The sequence below is a fragment of the Rhea pennata genome, chromosome 3 (assembly GCF_028389875.1).
Source record: "Rhea pennata isolate bPtePen1 chromosome 3, bPtePen1.pri, whole genome shotgun sequence".
NCBI classification, from domain to species: Eukaryota; Metazoa; Chordata; class Aves; order Rheiformes; family Rheidae; genus Rhea; species Rhea pennata.
The window spans coordinates 28,466,069-28,482,087 of NC_084665.1; positions in this window are offsets into that span (position 1 = coordinate 28,466,069).

Consider the following 16,019-nt stretch of genomic DNA (forward strand, 5'->3'; position numbering starts at 1 on the left):
CAAGGTTTGTCACTGGAGCACTGTGTCTCAGAAAGGGGCGTGCAGGTTAACACGGTGTTTCACCATCCCCACTCCTTGCTACTGTAGATACACGTATGTGTTTTTACAGTTTATCTTTTTTTTTGTTGCTGCCATGTTACTTTCCCAGCTGAGGTTTGGGTGGCAGTTAGGTGTATTAAAAGGGATGGATGATCATCAAACTCTCTAATAACAACGGTTGCTTTAAATGAGAATGTGAACAAAATACTGTTATTTTAACCATATCTGGCATCCTCAAAAATATCTAGAGAGACGTGTAGGAATAAACGTGCATGTTACCACCGAACAGAAATCCGCAAGGTCCGTGGCGCTCGGCAGAGCCCGCACAGCATGTCCGCTAGAGGTCACCGTTAGTCATTTTTCTCGGTTAATTTACTAAGGAGGAAAAGAAGAAACCACCCGCCACCCGAACTCCAATTATGAAATGTAGTAAAGCATGCACATCAATCTGTTGTTGCACAGTAAGGTCATTTCTGATCTCTGTTTAGTCATTTGGATGTCTGTTTTCACATAGCTGGAATGATTTTTGCTACCAGCAGCTGCATTTACTTACTGTTTCTTGGCTGCCAGTTAATTTTATAACAATCGCTATTCTAAACCTCTTCACCTTTCTCTGACATGCGTGCTTCAGTATTTCATTCTTACTGGAACACTTACTAGAACTTCTGGTTAAAAATATTTTTAAATAGCAAAAAATAGCTAGAACTCTCACAGTGATAATGAGTAATCCAGGTGCTCCTAGCTTTGTAATTTGTCGTGCTTCCTGCTCCATACATTTTAACGCCCTTCATACTTCATTGTGAGTTTGCAGAGGAAGAGAGGAAAGTACAACTAACATGGCCTTAAGACATGAATTTACTAACTGAACTCCAGAAGCATAGAATAATGGGCTGGACTGTTCATTCTAGAAATAGTTTCAAGAGAAGAAAAGCTTTATGTGCTGCATGGTGAAGCTGTATGGAAGAACAGGTGAAGTGTTGGGCATACAAGAGTCAGACTTTATTGTATATCAGTTTATGAAGCATGATAAGTTGTTTTAATATGTAATTCTATTTGTCGTTTTTAAAGTTATTTCCTTCTTTAGAATAGCATTGTCACACATTGATAAGCAAAGCTAACATGACAACAGCAACGTTGTTTTCTCTGTGGTCTGGCATGTTCCAGTTTAGTTATTTTAGTTATAATTACTGACTTTCAATAGAAGAGATTTGTTCTAGCTAGCTGGTGTCAATAGCTGCAAACAATGTGTTCTCTCACCAGGAACAGTCATTTAGTAGGAACAGAAACTCAGATTTTTTAGACAGAATTTGTAATTTTCCAGTAAGTGCTCTGATTTTTGGCGTTCTGAGAGTGGTTATACCATTGTAGTTATGAAATAGATGTTTTATCGTAAATTTGTGGTAATTCAGATGGTTTCATGGGAATTACTCAGAATTTAGAACTGTCGGTTCAGTGGTTGTATTAAATCTGTACTATTTCCTGGAAACTTCAGCGAGTGCAAGCCTTTTTTGTTGAATTTCATGAGTGAAGATCTTATGAAATTTGAAGAACAAGGTTGAGATCCTGAAAGAGACAGGACATTTTAAAAAAGACTTTGTGTGACTCTCAGTGGAACATCTAGTAATATAAGAGGAAAAAGACATTTTAAAACCTTTTCTTTTTTAAAGTGTGTATTGAAGTTCCAACTGTGCTGTTGTCAAGTACGATACTAAAGTAGTAAAACAAGCCAATAATATCATGTAAATGGGTCAACATAAAACTAAATAGTGTTCAACCTTTATGCTGATGGTAGAGTTTAAGGTTAAAAATGAATCTTTAGAAGAACTAAGCTGGCTAGTAATCTAAAACATAATAAAGATCTCTTTCAAGTAGTCAATTGAATTTCTCAGTTCCTGTAGGGGTTTTTGGTTTTTTGTTTTTAGCTCTGGGCATACTCCCTGGGATGTTAAATCAATGGAATTACTCTCTTTTCCTGGTGTTATATAGTTGTATCATTTATTGCCCAGAAGAAAATTCATATTTATAGCCACTATGTAAAAATGACTTCCTGTAAGTCAACATCTATTCTCAATGTTTGTTTGTGCTGTTACATCCTAAGAGTATTTAATGAACTTGAAATATTTCCCATAGTTTCGAAATCTTTCTGGCCCCATGCTGAGGGCACTGCTCTATGTTCTAAGTGGAGCATCATGTTAGCTTAAAAAAGAGATTGCATAGAAGATTCAAGCAAACTGGTTTATTTTGGTGGCAGGCATTTTTTGTAACCCAGGATCAGAGCTGTTCCTACTAAAGTCATTACTGAGTGCTGCTGAGTGTGTCACTACCAAGCCACCACTGAGTGTTGTGCAGGAGAAAATAGGTTTTGGTAGGGTGCCTTCTGTCAGGATTCCTGTTTATGTGTATGACCAACACCTAGGAACCCCAGTGGTGGAGCAGGACACCATAATGATAGACATGTACACACAGATCAAAAAGATTTCCTTATCCAAGGAGAGTGCAGTCTGTAAGATGTCAAAATGAGGGCAGGTTTCTTTGAGTGCTAAACATATTGTGTTTGGCAATATCTATCTTAATTACTTAAAGAGGCAATAAAGAACAGAACAAATGCTCCAAAAAGTTCAGCATGCACAGATGGACTATGGTTTACAATTATCTTTATTTTAGATCTTGGGAAAAATGGTTCCCATTAGATGTATTTTCTTTTATGAGATTTCTCTGTGCACCAGAGCCCTGCTAACTTCAGTGTGATTTGTGGACTACATAGAAAACTTCTCAGGAAATGGGCCTATTACCACACGTAATTACAAAATAAAGAGTCTAACAAGGGAAGTAGTTTGGATTGTCAGTGGCACCTGACACAAGTTCCCTTGTCACTGAGGCACTTCTAAAGATCTGAATAATTTTGAATATGAATGTTTCTAAAAGTGGATGAATGACATTTAGTAGGGAGTTGGGTATTCACATGTGCACAGAATACAATCTGTAGTTGACATTTATAATTAGACTAGCTTATTTCATGAAACATTAACAATTTGTGGGATTTGGCTGTGTACGAATCCTGAATTTGATTTGATGGTGGGGTCTTGATGCAGTCTGACCCACAGGTACAAGTGTTTTTAATGTGAGGCACAGCTGCCTTCCCTGTCTTTCACTTTTATTGAGACAAAGCCCAGCAAAGATTCTTGGAGCTGATGCTGGGCTAATTCCTGAGGACTGGTTCATTTCTCTTGGACAGAGGGCTACTAGCTGGGATAAATCAGTTTGTTTAGCCTGAACTCCAGGAAGGAGCATAGCATAGAGAAGGATACAAAGCATAGAGAGAAGCACGTTGCCTGCCTGAGGAAGGTGATTAGAAGGAGATTTGCTAATGGGAAATTCAAAGGCACAAACAACTTCTCACAGGAGAGAAGAACGTAGGAAAATACTTTCACACCAGAGAGATCTCTTTCTAAATGCCAACCAAGAGGAAGGGAAGTTGGCTGCAGAGAAGATAGAAATGCTGTGATTTGGGGAAGCCATGTGTGTAGGTGAATCCAAAGAATGCTATGAGATGGGAAGAAGCTGAGCCAAGTGAATGCATATAAATATTATTTTGTCACAATCTTACTTTTTTTTTTTTGCATTAGCTAACATAAAGAGGTCTTTTTCTTGTTGTTTTTCTGGAATCCTTAGCAAAGACTACAAGCTCAGTTCAGTTGCCTAAATGCACATGAGTTAGTGCCTTTGGAGATGCCCTAGTTTCTCCTGGTCTCCGTCTGCTGCTCCAGTACTGCATGAGCCATCTGTGTCATATCTACCAGTCCCTGGGGATGTCCTGGATCCCCTATAGATGACTGTAGATGCCTTTAAAATGCATTTAGAAGACTGAATTGAGCCCTATGCATCTGTTACGTATTGTTGAAGAACAGGACTGGAAACTTAGATCATCTGTTGGTTGGGACTCGGGAAGCTGCGTGCCTAAGTGACCAGTGAGTCACCAGTGGTCTTTGGGAAGGGAATTCAGACTGCTGAGACTCTGAAATCCCGTTGGTGAGAAGAGGTATAGAGAACTTACGGTAGAGCCAACAGAGCAAGCATGGGTACCCCTGCCTGGCTCACCTAGAGGAAGTGCTAAGCACAGAGGTCTAATTATATGGGACTCAACCACAGGGGAGTTAGTGTCCAGCTGGTAGCGTTTTACTGGACTTGCAGGGAAAAAAAAAAAAAAAAAGTTCTAAGGAGAAATTTCTGGAAATACTGGTTAACTTCTCTTTCTCTCTTTTCCTTTTTTTTTTTTTTCTTTTCTTCTTAGTGGAAAATAGTATATTTTCCATTGTATGTATCTAGGCTCTCAGGGGAAGGAGAAAAGACAGAAACTTTCTCTGGCTATTACTATGCTCCCAGCTTTATACTTCAATGGAAATAAAGTTAGATAAAACATTTTTTTAAAAAAAAGAAAACATCACTAGCCTTCTGGTGAAGAGGAGGGATATTAAATCCCTTAAATACCCTTAATACTCTTAAATGCTGCTTTTCTGAAATATTGAGTTGTTAACAATCAGCCACTTGCTTATACTAAGCTATAATTAAAAAAAAGCGCAAAATTGTATTTTATGTAATAGTTTATACAAAATTTAATCACTTTATTTACATGATGCATATTTTCATTTGTAGAAAAAGTATTCATTTTTCTAATTGAACACTACATGTTTTCGAGAAGTCCTAGAAACTCTTCCCAAACACAGGTTTATTAAAATAATCAAGCTGGCTTACATGGATAAATGTTTGCTTAGCTATTTAAAATTAAAGATGATGCTCAAGTTTATAAAATATTTCCATTATTTTATAGTCAAATACTATCCAGCTAAAATAAGTAGAACCATAGTCTCTTGTATCCTGTTCACAAAGCAATCACTTGGTTCTCAGTGAAAATGGGTTCTGACCTCTCTGTAAAAGTCCTCATTTCCTGCGCCTCCCACTATGCTGGAGAATTCTGTACGTTCACATCCTTCCTCAGGACGTAGACCTGATGCTGCAGCACAACGAGGTGTTAAAACCTTTGCGTTGTAAAGGTTGTAACAACTGGAGCATAGCTCCACTATAGTTAGTGAAGCCTATAAAGCCACTCTAGCCTGAGTTTACTGCATCGGATGTTAAATGGAAGTTTTCATTTCTGTGCAGCTAAAGATCTGTCAGTACTTTTGGTAAATTATCTGACTTAACTGACTTATATTGGACAGTATTCTTGCTCCTAGCAAAAGAGTTTTATTATCCTAGGTTGCATGTAAGCAATTGTATAAAGGCTTCCCTGGGTGCCTACATAACCACTGTCAACATCTCAGCAAGTTACGTAAGTGTTCCCTGAGTCCATTGCTGTAATAGTATCTGCTTCCAAGCATAGATATTTCTCACCTGTACAAGAAAACATTCCTTTCTAAATCACCCAAGAGACTAGAATATGTCCTGGAAGTGTGATATGATCATACATGATCATGATCACTTGATCATATCATTAGCTCCATTATAATGAAATGGCTCTCAATAGTCAGAATGAGTCTGTCTGTCTCTCTCTCCTTCTATTCTGTCAAGGTAGTTTTCCTCCTGACAGTATTTTCAACTATATTTGACTTCAAGGTGATGGTGTAACAACTGATATTCTAGATCACACACAAGTACTTGCAAGAAAATCCACCAGAACAATACAATACATTGCTAACTCTCTTCTAAGAGGTGATCAAAATATCTGAGGATCTGGTTCTTCAGATTAAAGCAACTGCAGGAATAAATATATATATATATTTTCTTTTGTACTGTAGAAATATGTACTTGTGAGCAGTTTTTGTGCTATGTTCTCCTCTGGTATAAGTCACATATCTTCATTTTATGCAGTTACTGATTTCATATGTACACACTATTTTTTGAACATGCTTTTGCCTATTTCAACACACCTTTTTACCTGCCAGCAACTGCAGGCCCTACTTACATGTAGAGCTGCCCCTACATTTTAAGCAAAGTGTCACCAAATCACAGTTCCTAAATCACTTCTTAGCGGCAACATAATACGGGCTCCCTCCCTTCCCCCCTGGAGAGGGAAGGGTGGGATGCAGAGGATCAGCAATTTTTCCAGTGGTGGTACTCTGTTACACATGAGTGCAGCAAATCTATGGTGAAAATTGCAGTTGAGTAAGATGGATTCCTTTGTCACCATAAGCTGTGTCACAAAGTGCTGCTGGTGGACTTTGTGGTGCTCAGAACAGTTGTGTCATGCAGAAATGCAAACTACAAGTGGTCCACCTGCGTTGCTGTGATGGCGCCTACCTCTCTTGACTCTTCTACCAATATATCTGCAGGATGTAAAGGTAATTGACAAATATAAGCAATCCAGGCATCCCTTAATTTCCCTGCTGCCCATTGCAATAAACTGTAGAGTCTAATTGCTGAGGCTGGAGTAACTTTGCCATCAGGTCAGGACTGACTCCAGCCAGTGTACAGCAGAAAACCAAAGTTTTACAATCTTGATGAGAAAAAAGATCTTTCCTGGGACTAATCACAGAATGGCTGAGGTTGGAAGGGACCTTTTGAGATCATCTAGCCCAACCCCTCTGCTCAAGCACGGTCACCTAGAGCAGATTGCCCAGGTCTGTGTCCAGATGGCTTTATAGTATCTGTCTCCAAGGATGGAGACTCTACATACTCTCTGGGCAACCTGGTCCAGTGCACGGTCACTCTCACAGAAGGAGAGTCTTTCCTTATGTTCAGACAGACCTTCCTATGTTTTAGTTTGTGCCTGTTGCCTCTCATTCTGTCACTGGGCACCACTGAAAAGAGTCTGGCCCTGTTTTCTTTACATCCTCCCTTCAGATATTTATACATGTTGATAAGGTTTCCCCCCTCCTGCCCTGTCTCAGTCTTCTCTTCTCCAGGCTAAACAGTTGCAGCTCTCTGATGGCTAATAAACAAATTATTAATGTAGTCTATGCAAATTTATACTGATAAAGGTCTTTGGTAAATTTTCAACATGACTTTTTTTAAAAAAAATTGCATGTGCATTTCAATTGCAAGAGTAAAAATAAAGTAGATCACTCATTTCAGATTCTAAATCATGTTGTCTTTTGATCCACAGTAAGTTGTTATTTTGTTGTTGAGTTTGTTTTTCTTGAGCTATAGCACAAACAAGGCAGGCAACATCAGTAATCTCAAAACTGCAGTAAGAAGAAATCTGTACATGTCTTCCTGAAAAAGCTTAACATTATTTAATGACACGTACTCCACTTGTGTTGCACTTCAATGATTATAATATTGCTCTGTTTCTAAAAACTGGGAAACTATAGTAATACCACTGCGGCTTGTTTCAGAAGGTTTCTATCTTTCAGAAGGCAGAAAGTCTTTGCCCATTAACTGCAGCATTTGTCTTATATGCCAAAGAAGCTGGCAGATCTTCTTTCTGTTTGGGGAGTTTTTTTGTTTTGTTTTTTAACTTTATATTGTGGTTTTATATGCTCAAGACCACAACATGTGACCTTAAGGTCATGTTACTTCCTTGATTCTTGATCAGTCTGAAGACTGTTGTTATCAGATGATCAGTACATTTGTTTTTCCGTCAGCAGATTTAAATGTTTTTTTTTCCCCACAATTTCATCTGTTAAAACATTTGTGCTGCCAAACAGACTTCAAGCTGGGAACAGACATCCCAATTTGCAGTGCCTTGTTTGTTTGTTTTCTTTCCTCCTACAATTATATCCTCAATTCTGAGATCTATCCTTAATTCACTAATGTACATCATTGATACTCTGCTTTCTAAGATTTTCTGTAATTCACTTATTAACATGATTTCTTTTCAAAAGACAATAAAAATAGGGAAGAACAAAAGGTCTTCTCCTGAACAATCAGTACTGATTAAAACATAGGATTGAAATCCTGTGCTCTTTTCTAGGAGCCCTTTTGTAGCAAGTAGGACATTCCTTTTGAGTGTCCTCAAAAAACATAAAGGTTTATCTTCTCCCTCTCCTGTCCCATACATCTAGTACCTCTTTTTAAAAGAGGACTGTGAGGAGTTCCCCACTCTGCCTGGAGAGTATTTTGAAGAGCGGTGGTTGCCTAGGCTTTCTGCTTCTCCTAAACATTTGCAGTCATGCTGAGGGGGACTTGCACCTTTCAGAGATGCAACTCCTTCTGGTCTGTCCCTATGGAAAGCTTTCTCCATCCAAAGCCATGTAAAGTTATTATGGCCTAGTTCCCAGAAGAAATTAGGGATATGCCAGAACATAGTACTTTATCTCTTATTGTTCCATAGAATATTTGCAAAATACTCTTTACAATCTCCTTGTCTCTTAAGTTCAACAGAATGTGCAAAATATTCAGCCACTGCCAAATAAGTAATCAAATTGCTTACTCATACATGTGATCTTAGTGTCTTTCACATTTCTGCTATTCCTGGATGAGCAGTCCTTGAAAGCACAGAGGGGAGATAAGCATGTGGAGCTGTGATTCCTAATCCAAAATTTCTTGGCAACTTTGTGGGAGGGAACCTGCTGAGGTGGAACGGTATTCCTCCTCTCTGTGCCCTGGGGACTTCTAGCAGGCGTTTTCCCAACCTGAAGCTTACTGTTTCCTGTCACATAGTTGGTGCGGAGAGATAGGTGTTGTGCAGTCTTGCTTTCATGGAGTTGTGCCTTCAAAATTTAGTGTCAGACAACATTTTAATGATGTAACCAAGTTCCTTCACTTTCCCCAAGACTGGGATTAATCTGTATTAACTCAGTGTTATCAATGGAATGGATCTACAGCAGTATGACTGAGAGTGAATTATGAGCCAGTATTTCTGAACCTTTGTAGGTTAATAAAATTAATACATTTTCACCACTAATAATGATAGACTAACAGTGCAATGCCTACTGTACATAAGTAGGTTTTTAGTATGTATATAATGAATTTGGCTGAAAGGAATCTGCATTGCAGAAACTGTGACTGTTTAGCTCACCTGTCTCAAGAGACTGGTATTTCAAGTAACAAATGAATTATTTCTCATTGATAAATTGCTTGGTACAGTCGTTTGCAATATTAGATTCTTTGAGCGTTTTGTTGACATAAAAACAATATTCTCTTAGCTCTTTGCCTTGCATGACTAGAGAAATAACTTTGTAACCAAAATGGAAATAGTGATGGAGAAAGTTTTGGAGTTATGAATAGTGATATTATAGATTATCTATGCCTGGAAGTTTTTACACACAAAGGAGATCACAAAATTGAAATAGCAACATTCTCTTTTGCTATTCAGAACAGCAGGCTTCAACAAAAAGTGACTACTTGGATTTACTATATCATTCCAGAAAGATCATGAAAATCTTCCTTTCTATCCTTTCTCTAAGGGAAAATAATTTTGGTGACAGTGTAAGGACGTTCCCTAGTTAGCCAGTATTTGTAGGAAACAGCTCATCCCTCAACAACAAAGTTGCAGAACTGTGCACTACATTCAGAAGCAGAGATTTGTTGAGGACTAATACAGCAGCAAATATTGCTTTCAGCCCTTATAATACTTCCATCCCAGAAATGTGAAGGTTAATAAGGAAGCTGCTCAGCAGCAGTTTGTTCCATAAAAAGAGGCTTAAACTACAAGTTGATAGTTATGCTTGCTGCTTTTTTATGTTTTGATACATGAGGTAAAACAGAGATGTAAAAGGCTGTTAAAAACAACTGGTCAACTTTAAGTCACAATTGTTATTAAGCAATATACTACTTTAAGATTTACATAGAGAACTAACATAAACTTCATATATGCTTGCATAACATATTTTAGTAAGCTTGCTAAAGAGCTAGAGTAAAATCTCGGCTGTAGCAGCATAAACTCTGTGGCACCCTCATTCCATCTTATGGAAAGCAACATTGCACACATGCGCAAACATATTCTATTCCTGCTTCTTTCCCATCACAAGAGACCACTATAATTCAGCTGTTTGTTTTTTTTCTTTCTAAACAGAAAGGGTTGATAGCCAAACACAAGATGACTCATGTTCAGAATAAAATATTCATCAGACAACAGTAAATAACCTTCCTCATGCCAAAATGGAGGGCAACTACCAAAGAGGAACCTTAAAATATTCATTAAAAGATGTCATATTCTGAAATGCTTGACTGCCACTGTAGCTAGGGTATTTCTGTTGTAATTCCTCCCCTCTCCCTCATAGTACTATTTTAGCCGATTTTCATGGAGAAGTCTGTAGGGAAGTGACGTTAAGAATAGTAATTTCAAGATTTGATCTGAACTTGCACAGTACCCTCTAGCACTGGAAGGTTCATGTGCCTTCTAACAATATGTCATATTATATATCTTGCAGTTGAATCTCATGAAAGTTGATGGTGTTCAGCACTTGCTAGAACTGAGGCAGTTTGGTTTTGGAGCTTGAGCATTGCTTATTCACAAGCCCAGCCAGTCCTCAAAGGGATATGAGTCTCCATTCAGGAAGGAGACCAGAACTTCTGGAAGTAGATCTGAGAAAATGCAAGAGCAAGCTTTTCTATCTCAGAATATATATGATTTACTATTATGAGCTGTGTTTATCTTCTCTCTCCTGTCTTCTGGGCATTTTACATGCACAGATGTAAGATGTTTGTACTTTGACCTGGCTGTTAGTTGTTATTCTGGTGAAATTCAGGAACTAGTTTAGGTAAATATAGGCCTGAATAATGTATTGCATAGGTCTCTTAAAGGCTGGTCTTTAATTTTTTTTTTTTCATTATTGTTGATATACATTAAGTCTAAGAACTTACACAGATCCCTCAAGAGAAGCTAGCCGTGTCAGTATAAAGGGGGTTTACTCCAGTATAGCTTATTTCAGACTTACAAGAGTAAGAAAACAAACACGTCATACATGTGACAGCCTATGACTCCTTCCTTCTTTCTATTTTGTGTCTCTTTCTCAGGAACTTTGGAGTTCTGTCACAAAGCAGAACTTCCAGGATGGAGCATGAAGTATTTTCAGTGTTGCATTGCAGATCCACTGGATCGAGGAATCTGGGTTATTTCAGAGAGTGTACCTTAAAAAGTGCTTCTGTGGTCATATTCTTTCTGAGCAGCAAGAATTTATGTTTTCCCCCAGCAGTTTTCTCACTGCCAATTCCCTCTTTTAGAGCAGTTAGTTGGATAGCTTTGAGGAACACAGGAGAATGGAAATGCTCGACTCTAGGCTCTGTTAGTGTAAGCTGTATGTTGTACTCTTACATCCCAGTGTAGCTTCCTAAGGAGAAAAGGGCTGTTGTACCTTTTTTTTCTTGTTGTTGTTTCTGTTGAAATATAAATGATAAGAACAACTTGTCTTTAAACCCCAAAATATTCCTTGGTATTTTAAATAACATTGTTGAATATTAAAACTCAAACATTTGGAGACCCTTAACCTCAGGTATCCAGATGTTACGGATTTCTGTCACTAAAAGCAACTGAGACTCAAGCTGTGAATGGGTCTAACTGCAGAGGTTAAAGAGTAGTAGAGGTTCATCTGATAAACAGACCTTGAGATTATAGAGTCAAAAACCTTTTCCAGAGAAAAAAAAAAGTAAAACTTGTTGGGCAAAGTTTTACTGAGTAAGGTTACTTGTGCAGTTATTCAGTTGCTGCCTATGTGTCACAAGCTGTTAGCCATTATTTGAGATCTTGCAGGACGTCTGAATTTGTATGACATGTGAAATTATGCTCTTTGCTATATTCTTGTTTATAAAATATGTACAATTTCCCATTTCCTTGCATGCAGTAGAAAAATAGCAGACAAATTCTGAGCATGTAAGTTTTCTCCTTCAGTTCATTGTGTGCTGTAAGGAACAGGGTTTTTGAACTGTTTGTTTCTTCTTGCCATGGATGACCTAGCTCATTTCTTTTTACTACCCGGCCCCCCCCCCCGAAAAAAAAGAAAATAAAAAAGTCAACCTTGCAACTATAGAGCCTCACATTCTGTAGCCTACAGTCTATAAAGTTTCTTCTGTCACCACCTATGGTGGTGAAGTTACCACCACCGGCATGGTAAATTCAACTATCTCCAGTAATTTGGATACATAAAGGTACTCTTTTTTGTTCTTTCCATTCATCCTGAGAGAATGCTTCATGTCCTTTGGTGACTTCAGCCAGGTATGTGATTGTCTATAGATCAAAGACCTGCTTAATGGTGACCATTTACACTTTCCAAAATAACAGTATTACTATAGTTCTTTGCAGTGCTGCTGTTCTTCCTCGTCAGTATGCATACTGATTTTTTTTGGCAGCCAGTCATCCAATCAGAAGCCTGTTAACCAAATAGGCAATATCACAGAGGAGGTCAGTTTGCCTATTTTTAGAAATAAAGATCACTTGGAAACAAAGTTAAATTTGCTGTGTGTAAGCAAGCAGACACAATTCCAGTGATTCAAGAGGATAGTGTGTTTTTATTATTCTAGTGATAAATGTGTCCCTGAAATTCACCCATTTCAGAACTGAAGTTCCTTATAAAAACAGAGTAATTAGCTTTTCTCGTATCACTTCACTGACCTACAGACTTGCTACTTGCATAAAGAAATTATTCTGATTTTTTTCAAAGCAAAAAATAATAATAATGAAGGAGATAGCGCTTGAGAATTTTAGGACAAATGTTTCTGTAATGGAAACGTGAAACTGTGTTTAAAGGCACGGTAAGGAAGGAAGGGATCGAGTGTACATTTGATCAATATGTTATACTTCAGTGTTACTTTCCTGCAATCATTCAGTCCTCAAAAACTGAACTGAACAGATGCTGAGTCCTTGAGTTAAATTAATTCTGCACAGATGAATGTACTGTACTGTAGTTAAATATGTGTCATTAAGCACCTTTGACAGCGTTTTAGCAGGTGTTTAGTACAAAAAAATAGATCAATTGAGGGAAAGGGGGAGATAAAAAGTAAATCCAGTGTGGTGTGTTCAATCTCTATCAGGTGTAATTATGTTGTAGCCCAAGATGGCTTCCTTGAGGAGAGCTGCAGGTGTACGCAGCGCTCCAGCATGCTTCCAAGCGTGCTGATGCTCAGCTTCGCTTGCATCAAAGGCAACAAAGGGACGAAATGGTCTCATCTTAGTCCTAATGAAGTCAACCACAAAGCTCACATCGACTTGAACAGAAGCAAGACATGAACCTAATTCATCTCTAAATCTAGCAAACAAAGCAGACTGAATCCTAAAGCTGCAGGCTTTTTCTCTGTTAGGATGTGAACTGCAAAATAAATTGGGAGGTATAACAAAAGCTTTAGATGGCCAGACTTCCTTTAAAAAATTACAAAATAAGCATGATTTTTATGCTGATGTTGAGACTATTGCAAAAACTGTGTAAGAGTTATGCCTGTGGAGTAGAAGAAATGCATTACTTGCACATCTAGTCTTTAAAGTAGATTATTAATAGACCCTCCTTTACTCTAGCATCTTTCCCTCCTTTTCCCAAACCTACAGTATTCTTGCCATCTGTGACTGAACGGTTTTCATTAAAGCAAATGCAGTCAGAACAAGAAGTGAGGTAGCTACAGGTCTAGATCTGACTTATTTAGCACAAAAACTCCTTAATTCAATTATATGATCTATAGTGAATTATGTGTTTGGTCAAAGCAGTGCCATATGGTAGGCTATAGCATCTATTAATGTAATTGTATAATACTTATTGAAAAAACATTACCAAATCTCTTTCCACTACACAATCAGATAAGAACTTGTTGCCAGCGTAAGCATCATTTTTCTATACAAATTGATTTAATGGCATTTTTACAACTTCAAGATTTAGACTGAACATCTAAATTTGTACACTACTGATAATTCCACAGTTAACTTTAGGCTATTGTTTAAAGCATATTTAATGAAAATAGTTACATATTTAGTGAAGAGTCTCTTGAGATCTGATTCACAAAGTCAATAAAAAATAGAGTGCCAAAAAAAGATTATTTTATTCTGTGAGATTTCGTTGCTGATTTATAAAGAGGTTGATGCTGAAACATCCATCACAGATTCTACGTAACAAATGTTTCAGTAGATGCAGCTAAAATTTCCTACTGCTTACTATAATAATCCTTGAACTTTATATTCCTGTAAATAATTTTCTTTTTATAAAAGACATTGTGTGAGATTTTTAAATTTAATCTAAGATTTTGTAAATATATCAGTATTGGCATGCAAAATGCTTTTCTCCAGTCAGTCAATACGTAATAGCACAGAGAATTCTGTTCCTGTTACTAATTATTTAATGAGGTTTTGCAAACTTGTACGTCTTTGCATTAGTAAAAAAAAAAAAAAAAAAAAAAAGCATATGTACTTTCAGCTTCCATCTAATCAATGTGCAGCTGTATTAACTGGCATGTTTATTCATACTAGATGAAAGTGACTTTATAAAGTCTACATACTATTTTTGAACCCCAGGACAAGTTTGTGAGCTACTTAAGTCCTCTGCAGTGGTGAATTACTCTCTTTTAAGCCGAGTTTAGGCTGAGAAGAAATGACCCTACACGAAGTCCTTTGTATTTCTTAACCCTTTGTGTGGGTCGTGTGCGCACACACAGCCCGATTATTCTTTGTAGCAAAATTTTACTAACAAGGGAGCCACATTCCCTTGGCATGAATTCATAAACCCTCTGCTTAATGTTTCCTATGCTTTCAGGTTGCTCATGCCAAAATGAAATTCTAGGCTTGAGTACTTGAATTGAATTAGGCCCTGTGAATAAGGCCCAAGGATGGGAACGTCTAAATGCCTTTTCCTTTCTGCTGCGTCAGCAGAGAGTTGAGTCTCCATAAAAGCACTGTAAGGAACTGAGCACATTTTAGATTGTACTAGTAACTTTTCTTCAATGCTTTTGTTGATTTCAATTAAAAGACATTTATACCTAAAAGATTCAAAATTCTTCCAGCTACTTGTGATAAGCACTTCTAAGCATAGCTGATACATTGTAGGATGAACATGCATGCAGTTCAGTAGTTCAGCAGAATGTGAGTCACAGTGCCAAAATCATTATTTGTGAAGTCTGCAATATTTCACCTTGTAGTTGGTCATTCTTAAAACACACATCTCTGGACGCATTTTACTGTATATCTCTGAATTGTCAGCTTGAGCACTGGTACAGGTTGCCCAGAGAGGTTGTGGAGTCTCCTTCTCTGGAGATATTCGAGGCCTGCCTGGATGCAACCCTGTCTAACATGCTCTAGGTGACTTTGCTTGAGCAGGGGGGTTGGACTAGATGATCTCCAGAGGTCCCTTCCAACCTTAGCAGTTCTGTGAAACATTTTGTATTAGCCCTAATGAAAAATCTGTATATCATCATTGCATTTTTTTAAATGAATAAGGACATAGTATTGCACCAATCAGCTTAATGGGTATTTAGTGTGTATGATTTAAAAGCATCACATAAAGTGAAAAAATTAAAAAAGAGAGTGAGGTCTGGACAGGTCAATGGATACCATGCTGGTAACATCACAAAACATTCCCAGACAGCCCTCCTCTCAGCTCCATCTCCTTCAGCTGCTGATTTAGCTCATTGTAGGGCTAGTGAACCTGGATCAGGGAATTGGTCTAGGTTTAAAAACAATCCCTATACCTCTTTCTTTTTTCCTAGGTTATTTTTAACCTTTTCTGATTTGTTTCACTTTGACTCCATAAATGGGTACAAAGACTTTTCTCAATTGAAGAGCAGCACAGACATCAGAAGGAATTATGAGCTGCTCAGGATGGCATAACAAAACAAGTTGTTACCAAATGCAATTCTTTAGTAATCTGCTTCTCTAGCAGGAATAATATGTTTTGCATCGATTTCAGTTGCCACAGAAATGTGGTTCCTTTCAAATAACACAAGTAATTTTTTGTATATAGCTAAAAAGACCATTTATCAGATTAAGACAAAGTTCTTATCTGAATCTTGTGTAACAAGAGTATGGTTGGAAGAAGAGGTAACTTAAGTTTTGCATTATATTTAATTTAGAAATATGAAGGTATTTATAGAACTTCAACTTTTACTATTCCCATGTATTGAGATAGGAC